The sequence below is a fragment of the Podarcis raffonei genome, chromosome 4, assembly GCF_027172205.1.
Source record: "Podarcis raffonei isolate rPodRaf1 chromosome 4, rPodRaf1.pri, whole genome shotgun sequence".
Taxonomy (NCBI): domain Eukaryota; kingdom Metazoa; phylum Chordata; class Lepidosauria; order Squamata; family Lacertidae; genus Podarcis; species Podarcis raffonei.
In genome coordinates this window covers 48,918,144-48,935,744 of record NC_070605.1, presented here as the reverse complement: position 1 = coordinate 48,935,744, position 17,601 = coordinate 48,918,144, and the positions used below count along the sequence as shown (strand labels likewise).

At 38.5% G+C, this 17,601-nt stretch overlaps 2 long non-coding RNA genes across 5 annotated transcripts in view; one reads left to right on the top strand and one right to left on the bottom strand.

Moving 5' to 3' along the window:
• Nucleotides 1–4,722: 4,722 nt before the first annotated feature.
• The window catches only part of LOC128412928 (uncharacterized), a 230,748-nt gene continuing 217,869 nt past the window's right edge, over nt 4,723–17,601 (bottom strand). For all 4 annotated transcript variants that reach the window (XR_008330194.1, XR_008330193.1, XR_008330196.1 and 1 more), the window contains one exon: nt 4,723–6,184. This is a non-coding gene — a long non-coding RNA (uncharacterized LOC128412928). The remainder of the gene's footprint in view (nt 6,185–17,601) is intronic.
• LOC128412929 (uncharacterized) lies at nt 11,308–12,495 on the top strand. The gene is made up of 2 exons (XR_008330197.1): nt 11,308–11,710; nt 12,280–12,495. It is a non-coding gene; the product is annotated as an uncharacterized LOC128412929 (long non-coding RNA).

Here is a 17,601-nt window from a genome sequence, read left to right as displayed (position 1 = left end):
AATTATATGAAATACTTTAATTGTGTGTTCCAGATCTTCCAACAATCAGTTTCATTGGATGCACCCGGCTTCTGGTATTATGAGACAGGAAGAAAAATTTATTTCTATCCAATAATTGTATACACCTCTTTCTTGTACCCCTTAATCACCTTTTTTTCTAACTGAAAAACCCTCAAGTGTTTTAAGTTCCCACACTGGGAAGCTGTTCCAGTCCCCGCTTTTCCGAATGTTTTCCAGCTCTACGATGCCCTTTCTGTAGTACAGCAACCGGAAGCTGAACAGCATTCCAAATGCAGTTGCACTATATATTTGCATAACAGCAAATATTTTATTTTATTTGTGCTAATGATCGCTAACATGAAATTCAGCTTTTCCACAGCTGATGTACACTGGGTTGACATTTTTATTGAGCTATCCACCATGGCCCCAATATCTCTTTCCTGGTCACTTATCATTTCTGACCTCATAAGCATATATGCAAAGTCAAGATTTTTTTCTCCCCAATGCATCACTTCACACTTGCTTACATGGAATCATATTTGCCATTTTAATGCCCTTTTTGGAGCTCCTCACAATCCACCTTGAACAATTTGGTTGATCAGCAAATTTGCCCATTTTAGTGTTCACTCCTATTTCTAAACCCCTTATGAGGAAATTTAAATGTTCCTGTTTTTCATTGCTATGTGTTTTAAAAGGTTTCATGGAATGGATATGTTGTTTATATCTTGTCGAGGGTTTTGTTTAAAAGCATAGTACAGATCCTGTAAATATATAAATAAAAATTAAACATATACTTAAAACTGTCATACCAAAATGACTAGGACATAGAGTTGCTTAACTCTTGTTGGATTATATTTAATACTAGCTTATTCTTACAGTATTTGGCTTTTGCAGTGTCATAATAAGCAACTTTATATGATCCTTTTGTTTTCTAAGTAAAAAGGGAATCAAATAATGAAACAGTGGAATCCTAACCATGTCTACTGAGAAGTGACTCTAGGGACTTCAGTGGGTCTTACTCAATTGCCGCCTCCAATCCCAACCCCTCTGATTTCGGAGTAAGTCCTACAGAATGCAATAAAACTTACTTCTGAGTAAACATGATTAGGATTGAGCTGCAAAGTGTTAATGCCTTTGAGTTTAATTAAAAACCTTCAATAAGGTTATCCTAAGCAAGTCTTGTAAATGCATTTTATATTGTGAAATATATGAAACTTGTTGTTATGACTTAAAATGACATTTGGGGAAATGCGTGCATCCATATGACAATTCAAACTTAAAGCATGATTGTCATAATAATGATAATCCAACTGAACATGACAGACACAAGATCACTTGCTATTCCCCTCATTTTTATTTTTATCGTTTGGACTGATGTTTGTTGGGAAATTGCTAAATAGCATTCAAAACTGACAGTTGATTAGAACACAATCTAGGAGGGAAGAGAAAGTCATGGAAGGGTTAAGAGATGTATGTAAAACAATGGTTTTCCTTTTTAAAATTAAAATGTACAAATAAGCTAGTATCAGGGAGACTAGGTGATCTTTCATTTCCACCGCACTGAGCACAGCTCACACCAGCAGAAGACAGCCATTAATGTATGCGTCTGGCTCAATCTGGTCTCCCAACTAGGAATTCATCAAATTGTTAATATCACTCCTTTTTTGTATGCATCACACATCATTGTGTCTCTTGGTGCTGCAAGAGGTTGCTTTTTTTATAGAGTCACTAGCTGTAGCAGGAGCTGATTATACCATATTGTACAGTACAATATTACTCGAATAGAAAAAAGCATTGAAAAAGACACATATACACATAGCTATTCATGTTTACCTATAATTCATCAACAAATTTGCTGCTGATCAGCCAAATCTTTGAATTACCAAAACAAAAACAAAAAAGCCTTCATGCTGAACCATATGATGGATTCAGTAAATACATGACAATGTCACATGTCCTTATAGTCTTGAGTTGTATTTTGGTGTGATGGGAAAAGAAGATGTAGGTATCTTTCCATTTCTGACAATGCTGAATGGCAAAAAAACCCCAATGTTCCTTTTCTCTGCTGTGTGCCGTATAACGAGTGCTCACCTGAAAGGTTCTGGCAAGTTCTGACTGAAAAAAACTCCTGCTCCTAACAATATCATTCCTGTGGAGATCTAGAAAGATCCTTAGGGATGGTTTGTATGTTACCTTCCTATGTAGGATCATGTGTACTAATGTGCTCAACAATCACCAGAGTCAACAACCACAAATGTGGAAGGCCCTTCCCCCTAGTCTGGACCCATCTTCCCAATGAGACAAGTGCCACTCACTCATCCGCAGAGCATTTTGTCACATTCCCTTGCCAGAGTTTGTGGGATCACCACACCACACTACCATATCCACACACATGGACCTGCTTCTCTATTGGAAAAGAAAGAAAAAAGAAAGAAAGGGAAACTCCTGTGGGCAATTCCATGTGTGGCCATTGAATACTGTATCCACGGAAAGCAAGTTATTATAAAGTTCTTGTTTTTTTAAAATCTGTTGTGAGATGCAGTATCTACTAAGTATCTACTTTGGCTGTTATTGAAAAGATCAGCCAGAGTTCCATCCATTTATTACTCAGTGATATAAAACATGCTTTGAGTGCAAAAGCTCCAAGATTCATTCCTGGCATCTGCAGCTGAAAGAATCAGTGAGTAAACAATGCAAAAAAAACCACACACACACAAACCCACTGCCTGCGATACTGAGAACTATCCTGGAAGGACAAATATCCTGACACATGCGCCCCCAAATAGCAGCAGTACGTAGCACTATATCCAGTTTATTAGGGAATCTCACACATTCATTGACTAGGAGTATGACTGCAACCCAGGACACAGTTACTTGGAAGTAGACTCCACTGAACTCAGCAGTGCTTACTTATGACTGCCTAGGTCCAACTTGTAAAACACAATGAGCTTTAACAAAGGATTGCCTGAAATGGAAATTGTAGCCTTTAATTAGAAGTGCAAACTTGCAAACATGTGCAAGTGTTTAAACAGCCAGTGTGAAGTAGGAACCCTGTCAAGGAAAAGATCAGAAGTACCCAAACTCTGCTTGATTTATTCCTTCATTCTCCAGGAGCGTATGAACATAGGAAATATAGTGTCAGAAAATTGGTCCATCTAGCTTAGTATCATCTACACTGACCAGTAGCAGCTTGGCAGCATTTCAGCCTGGAGTGGTTTCTAGCCCTACCTAGAGACTTTAGGAATTGGAACCCGGGGGTTTCTGCATGCAAAGCAGATGTTCTATCACTGAGCTATAGCCCTTCCCCATGTCTTAACCTCCTCTCTGCTAATCTGTCACAAGAAAACTTGGAAGCCTCATTATCACCTCCTTCACATGCTAGAGGAAGGGAGGTCCCTAAAAGACTCAATAACTTTGGTAAATAATTATAGCTCTTTCTTTGAAAAAAATGTCCCGGATGTCCATTCCTACCACCCACCCATCTCCAATTTCTCCTCTTTTACACCACTGGACATCATATGCTGCAATTTATTTATTCTTATGTAAGAACATAGAAAATTGCCTTACGCCAGGTTAGAACATTGGTTAGCACTGCAATGACTGGCAGCTCTCCAGTCTTTTCCAAATCTACCTAGATGCCAGGGGCTGAACCCAAGACCTTTTGCACATACATGTGCTCTCCACAGAGCCCATTCTTAATGAACTTCACTCTTTGGCTCACACTGGAGGACAACTCAGCTAGACTTATTTTGACCTGAAACAATGGTTATTCTCAATCAACCTATGAGCACCATATTGAATTTATGCTCCTGTATTCCTTCAAAGGTGGGTAGAGCAACTGTTTGTGCAAATGTAACATCAACTGGATTCATATAGTATTATTATGGATTTTACTGGGCCAAAATCAAACCAGCAGAGGTTGCATGGGAGCAATGATAGATTATAAAGATTTCTGCCCTTCCATTTATCCTATTGTAACTGGAAAATCTTCATTCAAGTGAAATATATACATTATTTCAGCTTTAATTAGTGTGTGTCAAAATGAGCACCACACATTTATTATGATGAACTGGTTTTGCCTGCAATACTATTTATTTGGAGACATCTTTCTGATTACATACATAGTCCTTTAGTTTAGTACTGCTAGATCACAGCTGGATCAAGTATATAAACATGTGATTAAAAAAGAATTTGCAAAAACTTATTGTTGCCAAAAAATGAATGTGCCACGCCTTTGCCAAAAATGTGTTTCCTTGGAGGGGAGGGAACAAGACCCTATTTATTTATAACTTTTGGGGCGGTGACTTTTTAAAAAAATGACTATACAATTATTCTGCAGTATAAGAACAATGTATTGTAATAACAGTGTTGATGCTGACAGTACAACAGTTCCTCCCACACACTGGGAGCAGGGGGGTGGGAAATCAGCTGTAGCTGGAATATAATCCAAAATGGGGAATTGTTTGAATGCTTGTGATGTGCAATGCCTTTGTTTCAGACTGCAAAGTTTGAATTTTTCACAGTAGAGGATGGGAAAGATAATACAGGAAATTGAAAAAGCCTCAAGGACTATATGGAAATGAAAGCTGTATGTGAAGAAATCAATCCCAGTATATTTTAGCTCTTTTCAGTGCTATGCTAACAACTTGTAAAGCATCTATGTCTTTGCAGAACAAAATTGTGTTAACTAATTTTGAGTTAAATAATCACAAGGGAAAACAATACATTTGATATTAGCTTTATGTTATAGTAAAACTATGGAAGTGCTATAGAATGCTGTGATGCTGGTTAGAATTAAAGAAACAGAGATGAGAGCATTTAAAACATTGGAACAAAATGACAGGACAAGCAAACACCTATCTATACACTTGCATCAAAACTTTATAGGTGGGAGGGGGAAGATACTGGTTTGCTAGGCCTCAGTGTGGAAATGGCAAACGAGTCAAGCATAGTTTCATTATCTAATCACAGGGATGCTTTATTCTCCAGCACTTGAATGAAGGCCCAACATTAATTCAAAACATTAAAGAGTACAGTACAGCTGTTTGAATATATGAACCTGTAACACAGCACGTTGCCATCTCTATTCTGCACAATGCATTTCTCTGTGGGCCAAAACATCACATACCTCCCCCATCAACAAATATCTCTTTTTATGCTGCTAATATCGTGGAAAGTTAATCATTAAAGTCCAAAGTTGCTGGTTCCCCTCCGCCTAGGTCCCAAGAGCCTGACTTGTGATTGTTACTAAAAAACCTCACAAGTTAGGGTCTCAGGGACTAGGAAAAGTCCGATAAGATCCAGTCGAATTCTTCTTCAATTAATCAGATTGGGCTTTGTTGTTGTTTTAGAAAGTATCTCTTTCAGCAAGTGCGGAAGATATAACAAAAAGAGGCAACACTAACACTGACAAAGCAGACCTTCAGTTGCATGAGCAAGATGTTATTGAGATTTATTTATTTATTTAATAAACCCTCCCATTTATAAAGGCTATCAAAGTTGTGCATGCAAAAGAAGTAAGAACAGGAAGCTAAAAGCAGGTTACATCTGTTTCAAACAGACTTTTAAACACTCTCCTATTTTTTCCAGTGGCTTAGACAAAGATTAAACAGTTCAGCATTATATCTTCACTACCATATTTACAGTGGGCCCTAAAACATTCTGCACCTTAAAGCCATTTTAGACCAAGAATGCCCTTTGGGTATCACTTATGTTTCCCCCCTTCTTTCTTTTATTGAATATGTATCTCTCTACTAATATGAAAAAGCACCTGACTTTTGAATGCAGATTTACTTTCCACATCCTAAACTGCAGAACACAATGACTTTGAGCTAACTTGTCATTCTTGGTCCCGAGTCGGTTGAACCACGTTTGAACTTTCAAAAAATATTCTTCATACAGTTAGCAGGCGGGAAAGAAGGTATTTTCCCCAATCACTTTTTGCTTTTAAAGTCCAAGACTTTTAATGGCACAACAACAATGCGGAAAAGATTCACTCTCTCTCCTTCGGCATCTGAGTCTCAATTGTAGAATGGAAAAGAAAATGTCTACTTTTAGGAACAGATCCATGATGTTCGGCAGATGAACCCAGAGCCAAAGAATCAGCAGCCATAAAGATCCTGGCCACTGAGGCAGAGACTGGTGTATATAACTCATTCCTGTCTTTCTTCATGATGCAGCTCAGCTTTAAAGGGAAAAAGAAAGTGGAGAGAGAAAACAACAGTAATCAAAATAATTAGTATCTCAAGTTGCAGAACAAGCTGATAAACTACACACACAAAAATAACTGGAAGAAAATATTTATTAATTGACACCCCCTCCTTCCTAGGTAGTTTCATTATCCCTTGCCCCTCACCCCATTTAACGGAATGTCACTTCTAGATTCAGTACATGTTGGAGTACTTTAAATATTTTGATCGAGGAAAGAATATCATGTCACAATCAAACCCTTTCTTTGTCATTTGCTCTGCAGTAGACTTCGAACTGTTATGCCTCAGGCACGAAAGAGTTAAACAAATCACCAGAAGCCCCGTAATTTTTAGACATTTGGGGGAAAAATTAATTATCATGCTTTTTGTTAGAACTGTAAGATGATTTTCCAAAGCAATTTTTGACCATAGCTTCCAAACCAAGAAATTAGGAAGAAAAATCTAGCCCCTCTGTAAATATGACATTAACATAATTACACCGCCCCCCCCCATCACATAGACCCATCCTCCTTAGGGAATACATCTGATGCTCAGTAGATGGAAATCAGTCAGATTTCAGCTGCTCTCCAACGTACCTTTGCTTCTCACTGACTGACTGGGTTTTACCTCCCATGAATATGCGCGCGCGGGCGCGGGCGCGCGCGCACACACACACTCAGACGGACATGCTCACTTACATACACTCAGACAGACATGCACACGCAGCTGCACAGACAAAACACGCACACACACGCGCGCACACAAAGGCAAGGCGAAACGTCGGATGCTGACTCAGAGCGGCTGCATGTGGAGGGGGTGGCAGCGGCTGGATTTTCCCCTGCACTCGTCATTTACATTAACTCTCTCTCCAGCATCCGCCCTCTGCCAGACCTGCTGGGCTGCAACATTTGCCTGACGCTGTGACTCCAGCCTTGCGGGTCAGATGTTGCAAGAGGAAGGAAGGAAGGAGGAGAAGGGGGAAAAAGCAGCAGCAGCAGCAGCCCCAGGACACTCATAAGAAATGCCTTCATTTCTTCTAAACAGGTCCCTCTTCTTATTTTTCCCACCTTTCTACTTCCTCTGTAGCTGTATCTCAGTTGTTTGACATCTTTCCGGAAGAAAATGTCTTGCGCTGCAATAAGCCAGGAGCCTGACGGTCCTCCCCTCCCCTCCCCGTCCTATTCCCACCCCTTTCTCCCCCCTAATCAATAAGACAGATCTCCAAATGCAGTTGTGGAAACAGACTGTGCACAGACGTTCATCCTCGGTCTTCTGCCTCAGGAAGAGCAGACAAGCTCGGCTCTCACACACACACGTGATGTAAGGAGAAATAATGCCAGCAATTCTTTAACAGACTTAGAATTTATTCTACGCCTTCATTCTCCCCCCACCCCCACCCCACCCGCCGCCTTTCCCCTGTGCTGAATTCATGAGTGGAAACGATTCTTCCAGTGTGCACATCACCTCTCTCCCAAGCTACAAGGTTGCAACGTTTCATCGCGGCATTTTAAACAAAACTAATGAAAATTAATAATTTTCATCCTAATGAGAATCTCTGCATTAAAAAAATAGAAAAAACGAGTCAGGCTGTCACCTAATAGGAATGGTGATTTATTCCCCCGCCCCTCCAAATTACTGCCTGATTCCGAGTCACTAATATGATGATAAAGCAGAAAGCTTCTGGGTTTAAAATCTGTAATAGGAAGGGGCAGTTCTAGACTTCAAAAAACAAAGTGACTGAGTGTCTGTCGCTGTGTGTGTATGTGTGAGAGAGGGAGGGAGCGAGGGAGAAAGAGAACAAAAGAATAACAGCTATACTGTATTGCACAAAAGCACTACAACAGTGCAGGCTTTTTTTATTCGAGCATTATTTATCATTGTATATCTATCCACATACATATGGAGATATTTGACCACAGATATTCTGTAAATCTCAGCAAAAGGTTTACTAGCTGAGATGCAGAAAATGTGTGCCATGCTAGTTTCATAATGCAGTTATTTATTGTGCTTTGACTTGCTCTGTCTTAACCCTTGGTAAATTTTAAATATGTGTTGTGCACTTAGTTCTGTGAAAAAGGAACACTATGTCAATATGATTTAAAGTACAGAATTCATGTAAGAAACAGAGTACAGTACTCTGTCCCCAAGAGGGAAAAGTCTCTCAGCTTTCAGCAAAGAGGCAGATCCCAGCATGCAGTGCCAACTAAAGTAGGGACTGGGCAAGCTAAGTGGACAGGCAGCATGAAGGGCCTCAATCTGCACAACATTCATATTAAAATACGAAAAACTACAACAGAGAAAAGAAGCAAGCGTTAGTATATGACCCCTAAAGAAGATTGTGCATCAATTAATACCATCAACACTTTTAACCCCCACCCCAAGAAAGATAGTTAAGAAGCAGTTCCCCAGAGTGGCTGGGAAACCCCAGCCAGATGGGTGGGGTAAAACAACAACAACAACAGACAAAAAGGCAGGCAAGACCACAAAAATTTGCAAGGCATGAAGCCACACCAGACATAGCCCAACAAATGAAGGATTGAAATCAGATTTGGAAAACTGATAAAAATGACAGGATTGTGGCATTCAATTAACTGGTTTACTTTTTTATTTTTAAAAAACCGACAACAGCTACAGTGTGACTATGTACTGCTATCAACTGTCTGCGACCTATACTGACTTCCTAGAGCTGCGCATATATTAGATTGGCCATTGCAAACCTATAGATGTTTACTCAGAATTAAGCCTTAATGTGACAGTGGGGCTTATTCCTAGGCACATTGGTAGGAATAAACCTCACGGAACACAGTGAGACTTCCTTGGAGTAATATGCATCAAATTGAGCTTGTGGGTCTACTTTGGCTAGAATTCATCATTATTATTATTTATTTTACTTTTATTACTACTTTCTTCTTTGGTTGCTCCTTCCAGCATTTGGTCTGCCCCTTTTTTTACCCTAGTAAACTGCTGTATTGCTGTCGGGGGGCGCGGCAGGTTATTATGTTTACAAGTGAGTGGTGTGTCCTGCAAACTACAAGAACTCATCAGTGGTTAAAAATATTCATCTACAGAGTATTTAGAAGCACTTGAATAAAAAGCATGAAGCAAACAAGGAAGAAAATGGCTAAACATTTTGTAATTTTATACCCAGGCTGTGATTGGGAGAATATCCAGGTTCAAGTGCTCAGGACTTCATCTGGGGCACCTTTAGAGCCAGTGGGGAATGCAGACTAGATTAAATCAATAGCCGAGATGTCGTAATCAATCAGCTCAATTACAGCTGTCACAGACCCAGGTTTAAGGTTTTTCCCGATTCCAGTTTTCTAATAATTAACCCTTGGTCATCCCTAAGTGCTCAGTCACCTTACTTTATAAAGGGGAGCATAAGCAGGCTTTTTTTTTTAAGTTTTGTTAATAATGTTGCCATGAAAGTGTGGTGAACTAGTAATGTTGAGTTAACACACCTTCTTTCCCATATGTCTCTTCATTTATATAGATATGCCTGTGATTATGCCTGTGGAAAAGCCAGGGTGGATCAAAGAATGTTACTAACATTAAACAGCAATTTCTTTGAAGATTACAAATGTGAAGGGACTTGCAGAATTAGACTGGAGCCAGTCACTGCTCTCCATTGAACATGTATAAAATAATATTTCCCTCCAACTTTCATCCACTTTGTGCAGGACTTTGACACAAGGACATCCACATGTTCTACCAAAGAATGTTTGACTGAGCAACTTAGTTGAAAAATATATTTCCAACCATTGACCATTTGGGGATCTGTTCAGTTCATAAGTCACAGCATCTCTGCTTAAAGACTTTAGTAAATAACAGCAGTGTTTGTTTTTCACTGACTATTCCTTTCAGAAGGAAATAAATAAATAAACCCTACAGTTCCCTTTGTACATACATGGCAAGTATATTTTATGTTATGAACCCCTAGGGGGAAAGATGAACCTTTAGATATTACAGAAGATTCAGCACATGATGGCCATATTTCATGATCACATTTAATGTTGTGGGAAGTAATTGTGGGTATTATTATTGGATAGAAATAAAAATAAATTCCTCGCATGCGTTTCTACCTTTGCTATATAAATGCTGTCATATTCTTAGTGAGGAAAACGAATCTCAGATGGGATCGTGGTCTATATGCAGTACATTGAACAAATTATTTCTATTAACTCAACTTCCTCCATCATTATGTCTTATCCTTCACAAGCCTCTTAATTAAACTCCCCTTATACATCCACAAAGCAATGGAACCGATTTTAAGACCATAACTGCACTAGGATGCTGGTACAATGGGTTGGATCCAGACTATATAAGACAATAGGTTAGCTCCAGACTAAGACATGCTTAGTGTGGACACACTGGAATCAATAGTCAGTCATGACTGACCATATCTAAGCCTGGATTTGGGCCTTTCACGTCTAAGCATTGGGCCAATGGGGTAGCAGTGGCCAGTGGACACTGAAATGAATAGAAAAATAGCACTGGAAGCCTTCCATTGTATGGTTGTCTCACTGGGTTTCAATGAATTTACCTTCCCCTTGATTGTGGCTAATATCATGAAGGGCTAAGGCCCAGGAAAGTATGGATAGGATTGCAGACTAACTGAAATAAATTGCACCAAAGTGATAGGATTTAAAGATACACACACTCTCTCTCTCTGTCTCTCTGTGTGTATCTATACATACATACATACATACATACATACATACATATTCTTAGACATGGTGTTCTTGAACTGTGGCTTATATACAGACAATACTGCCTGAAATAAACTGCAAACCTATACAGTTATTGGGATTAAATTCATGATTTCAATGGTACTTATTTACAAATAAACATGGTTAGGAACACGGCTGGAAAACAGTTTTATTGCTCTATTGACAGCAAATAGGATTACATAAGTGCAAATGTCTGTGGTAATTATTCTATGCCGGGTGTGTGTGTGTGTGGAGTTCATGTAAGGTAATAAGAAAACTGTGTGTTTAGAAAATATTCATTTACCAAGTAGCACATTCAGTTTCACAGTTACAAATTAGTCTAGATTGACAACATGACTGCTAGCATATGACCACTAGCAAATGAGTTCAGTTTCATATCCTTGCTACTGAGAGTGGTAGGAGACAGAGAATGAATATATGGTCCTGTCCTTTAGAGGTTAAGGGGTGGGGGGGAAATAGCATTTCAATGAGATGAGTATGAATTTCATAAAGATGATGAAAAACCTAACAGGCATACTATTCAGCTTGTCGAACAGCATGACATATGTAAGCTTCAAAATTGTTCTCATCATCCACAAGGGGACAGCACTGGCTGCCAGACTAGAAACACACAGTTTCCACATGAAGAGGCAAAATGAGAGCAGCCATTGCTGCAGCTACCAAAACAGAGGTGATATTCCATCTCTTCTTTGAAATGGGGGGTCTAGAAAGAAGGAGTGACAAAGACCTCGAGATAGAAGGCTGTCAGGTGCCAGAAAACATGAAACGGTGGGATAGGCTTTAAATTTGAAGGTTATGTGCAATTATCTTTTTTCTTTCTTTCCCGGTTTTGAAGAAATAAATACCATAGCAAAGAAAGTAAAGCATGAGAAAAATGCATTATCTTGGAGCTGAAGACTGGGGGTTTCTTTAGAAAGGAAATTATAAATGTGAGATCTTTGGCTTTTGAGAATATGTATGCTTTGAAAGACTTTCATAGTAGAAATTATGCAGGGCCAGTACAAATAAACTGATGGCAAGAGACACTGAGTACATATAGTATTTTACTTTTGTAGTTTGCTTTTAAGAAGCTATGTAGAAATAAATATTAATTTAAAAAGACGTCTATCTTACCTTTATGAGGATCAAATAGAGATTTATAATTTAGAGTGAGTCATTGACTGTGTATGCATGCTAATTCGTTGCCTAACTGTTCTTAAAATGCATCATTATTCTGCGGAACAAGGTAATACATGCTTTGAAAGAATCATGGCTTGAAATGACTGAGGGGAAAAATTTGTTCAGTTTGCCCATGTTGACACTTTTGTCCTACTCCTATTCTTCTCTTGTGTTCTCTGATTTTTCTATCTTTACCGTTGCAGGTTAAACATGCACACAACACACTCAAGTCATATGAAATTGTGGAGATGAAACATAACAGAAAACAATTGTTCAAACAGGTATATCAGTGATCTAACAACTCTGTACATGTGTGGAAGAAAATTCTTCACACAAGAGGAAGCTGTTTTACTACATTTTTCCTTTTGTTTTCTTTCAATTAGCACAGCTCAAATAAATGTAGTCTAAATTACTTTAAACATCACTGTGTTAATTCTTGTTTAATACCAACATATGCAAATTAAAGGATCCATCATTATTTGTGACAATCTTAATCTCCCAACCAACCAAAAGACAACCTTGAATGCTTTTGTTAAACAACATTCTATTGAGGTGAAATGGTGTGCTAGCTTTGAATGTTTTTATGTATTCTCTTTTCATTGTTCAATGCATATATATATATATATATATATATATATATATATATTCTTCTTTGATTATTTTAAATCTCATCTGAAAAAATGGCATGATACAGAAACATGATACATCAATAATAAAGTAATTGATTGTTTAATGAGGATGGAAAACATCAGTGTTTTCTTTGTACTTGAAATGAATTATTGCTGATCATAATGCTATTGCATAAATTTCAGCAGTAGAATATATTTATAAAATGCCTTATTATTCCTTTGTCTCTTTAACAGCCGTAACTTTCATATACTAAAAATGTCTGCTGCAGTATTTTCTGAGAATGTAGTACAGCAAGTTGTCAGGCAAAGATGGTTCCTTCTTTTACATGTTTTGAACAAAGGTTTCTCTAACCTTTGTATATGTCTTATTTGTTTCCACTTCCTTACAAAATTCAAAAGCATGAGGTTGTATAGGGACTATTTGATATTGCTGGTGCTGCAGTGAAGACAGGTATGCTCACAAGAAGCTTACAAAGGAAGGGTGAGTGATTATGGTGTTTCTGTATTCAGAAACATCTGCATTATCCGTCTCCAAAAGCAGCAAAATGCCATCTTATTTGTGAGGGTAGAAGCACAAATATTTTACAAACAATGCTCTGTAAGGGCGGAAATACTCAAGATTGTAATCACAATCTATGGCTTTGTTAGAAGGCTAGTTCCTTTACTAAGACCAAGGGAATGCTTTAAACAATCATACATAATGTTTTAGGTATTAAGTACATGCATAAAATTAATATTTCAAACCTTTCTACATAGTGAAGGTTAAAGCCCATCCTGCATTCTCATGGTTTACTCTCTTTTCCCTTTCAATCAATTCCATTGATTTTAAGGGTCAGAGGCTATACCTTCATTGATCAAAGAAACAGCCTGACACAGCGAAAGAGTCTGCCAATTCCAGACAGATCAATCACACCTTTGTCTGCTTTTGATACATTATGGTTATTTATTCTGCATCTCCATGGTTTTCTGTCACACGGTTCTTAATGCAATAATGCTACTGAGGAAAATAAAAGGGGAAATATTCCATTAACAATATTGTAAGCGCTTTTCTGGTCTTTCTTAGGGTGGTTTACAATGGAACTTGGCCAGCACGCTGGATTTCATTTTTGACTTGGAACAGAGCTCTTGTGCTGGTATTTAACTCTCCTTAACATCAGCATTTTGCAGGAGTCAGTGAAGGATAAAAGATAGCCTTTGGAAAAGAGCTGTGTAAAATGTATTTTGAAAAGTAATTAGGTTCGATAGAATAACAGTTGCAACATACAATTACAATCATTGTTTTCAATATTTATTTGGGCACTTATTTTTGAAATATGCCTTATTGGTTAAAATGTAAATCCAATCAACCCCCAGCCACTGACAGTTTTATTGCTGTGAAATGAAACTAATTGTCTCCGTGTAATAATTGTTATAAAACAGCACCAAACAGATTATTAGAGGAAACAAAATCTGCTGTATTCCACATCTGTTGCAGTAAGAACTACAAGGCTTCAAATTATGCACACCCTTTTCAGTGCATTTTTTCCACACTCATAATTAAGTTAAATGCATATTTATAGCATTATGAAATGTTTTAATTTGTGAGACAGTACACATTTAAAGGTAACTGTTTTGGAGGTAGGAAGGGTGTTCCAGGAGGGTAAATACAGTGGTACCTCAGGTTAAGTACTTAATTTGTTCCGGAGGTCCGTTCTTAACCTGAAACTGTTCTTAACCTGAAGCACCACTTTAGCTAATGGGGCCTCCTGCTGCCGCTGCGCCGCCGGAGCACGATTTCTGTTCTTATCCTGAAGCAAAGTTCTTAACCTGAAGCACTATTTCTGGGTTAGCGGAGTCTGTAACCTGAAGCGTATGTAACCTGAAGCGTTATGTAACCTGAAGTACCACTGTATACTGCTTTCTCAATATGCTGCTTGGGTAATTAGTTTTCAAAAGAATATAAGCAGTTAGTATAACTGTATATATAATAATGGATGAGATTCTAATTCAGTAAATGGCATGATGACCCCAAGTTAATCAGAGCCAAGATTTCATAGCCAAATTACAAAGCCGCGCCCTATAAAGTTGCCACTGGCTTCAGCCTTCCATTGTAGGTTTTTTTTCGGGATGGTGCCTTTACATAGCCATGTAGACACACATTAACTTGTAATATAAAAAACATGACGCTCAACATTATTCCTGGCACAAGGTGCACATTAGTGAACACACTGGAATGTATCAGGTCTACAGCTGCAACAATACTTGCATATAAAAAAGAACAAATGGAACACAAATCTTGAACATAAAGCCATTAGAAGGGTATCAGTTTGACATAGCTTCTGCCTATAACTCTAGGTATGTCAAAGATGCATTTGGCACACTTAAGAGTTAAATTGGCAGAAATGGTCTCCCACTGATAAACTACAAAGTCCAAAAAGACAGAAAGTCTGCTGACACTCTCAAAGGCAGAAGACCTTTTAAACATTTGCAGGCTGACAACAGTATTCTAAAGCATGCAGTTTCTTGTGAAGAAATAAAACTGAATGTACAACATTTTAGGGAAGTTTTGAATAAGCCTATTTGTCCAGCTTACTTTGCAACGGCTGTGTATAAAACAGCACTATAAACACTTTCATTCCCTACACAAGGGCTAAACAAAGAGTCTTCTTTTAGCCATTTAATCTGGTAATTTATTTTTTCAACCATCACATAAATCGAAACACAGCTGTAACCAATGACTTGCAGATTCACTTCCCTGCCAGCTGGATTTTGTTCTGCTGAAGCAGCAAGATTTTTACATTGTTCACTTCTGTGCATCTGGAGAAATCACTAAGGATCAAAGGTGACTAGAAAAGCTCTTTAAATAAACTCAACCAACAGTGAAGATCAGCTTCAATGCCTGCAGAATCTACATATAATGGCACGAATCATCCCTTGTTTTGTCAAAATCAGAATCTCTCCCTCTGGAAACTGAAATAATCTGAAATATATAGTAATACTTTTAAGAGGGTGAAAATGCATCTGTCACTTCTAGTTCAAGCTGCTGTTTCCTGAGAGTTTTAGTTTCTTCCACATTCAAGTTTTGCAAATTATGTACTCACAGTTGAGTATTTTCTAAAATATTTTTATCTTGGTAGAAAATCCTTAAAATGAATTCTGGTTACCAATATCAGCATTTCAGGATTAGAGATAAATTTTATTTTCCCAACTCTTTCATACAGCGGTAGACTAGAGGCGGCCACTTTACTAGGGACTGGGACCCCCAAGCCAAGCCATTTTAATGAAGTAGTTCAAACAGGCAGACACTTGTGTGGTGCAGTTTTTTCATGTGATTGAACTATTTGGTGGTGAATATTGTGAAAGAGGGAGGCACCAATCCATTAACTGCCACAAATGAGGGGCAGCTCAGGGTCAGAGGAGGAGAAAATAATTTGGGTATAAACTGAGTTGCAGCCAAATCTGCAAAATACCACAATTTGGCTGTTTCATGTCCTAATTTGAACAAATTGTTTAACTGATCTTTTAGAGTCAACCTGGGAGACCTTTTTTGACTGAAGAGCGGGGTAAAAATCCTTCAAATAAATAATCTGCTTTTTGAAATCAAAATTTGACTACTTGGGAGTGAGGCAATGAATGTAATAAAAAAACATTATGGGCAGCATTCAGCTAAGTTGTTGTGTGTCAGACATTTTCTTTTCTCCTCTCACCATGCCCCTACAATCTGCTCTGGAGGGGCGGGGAAACAATGTGTTTAGGGGCCACAGGGGCACACAGGAGACGGAGGAAAACAGAGGCATAATGGCCACCTTAAATCTAACCATGTTGCAAACTGCTTTACATGACTGGCTTGCCCTATGAAATCACTTTCCACATAGTTACCATATTTTTCACTCCATAAGATGCACCTGACCATAAGAAGCACCTAGTTTTTAGAGGAAGAAAACAAGAAAAAAATATATATATTGAACGAAACAGTGGATGTATGATTTTTATGGTTCATGCTGTGGCCACAGACATGTGATTTGACGGTGAGTTTGGGGTAGCCCAGTGCAAAAATCCTGAGAATCCATGTGGATCCGTGCTTTGTAACCAACAGTGTAACAGTGGGTGCGTGATTTTTTTGGTGCAGGCTTCTTAGAACGCGCCTTGTAACATAAAATGTGTTAAACCCAATACATTGTTGAATGGTTTCTTTAAATGTAAAGGTTCATCATTGTTCCACCCAATGTGTATGTCTTTAAGGGGCCAGAGCAAGGGCCAGAGTAAGATAACGAGACCCAGCTTTACAGCTGTGAAGCATAGCAGGTGCTGCTGAGTTGTATTTGATTAAGGTGTGTCAGCATTTGGGTGTAGTATATAAGGAGCAGCACCTAGCTCTCCCATTACCCTGGGGGATGGGTTGGTGGTTGGGTCTGGTTTGGTTGTTAATGTATTTAGAGTAAAAGGAGTTTTTGTTTTTCTTATTAAAACCTTGCTTAAGTTATTTTTGAGTCCTTTACTTTTTAATGCATGGTCTCCCCAGCAAGCTCTCTGCAGCGTTACCATACTGCAAACAGCCAACATACATAACAGAATGAAAACAACTTTTCTGCTTGTATGTGTTGATAATGACAACCCGGCCAGGCCGGGTCGTCCTCTTATATACCTGCTGGGATTGACAAGGCATCTGACCCTCACCTGAATCTCATAGCTCTCCTGTAGCTGCCTGTGATTAGTTATCATTAACTCTTTGGGGGGGGGGAATTACCATCACACATCATGTGCATGGAAGTTGCTGAACCAATTAACCAACTAGAAGGATTACTGTTAATAGCACCAGTTTTCCTATAACTTGATATTGATGGATAGTTTTGATGAACTGCAAAAGCATTTTTAGTTTGCTTTCTGTTGCCACCCTGGAAGTTTTCTTTATTAGTG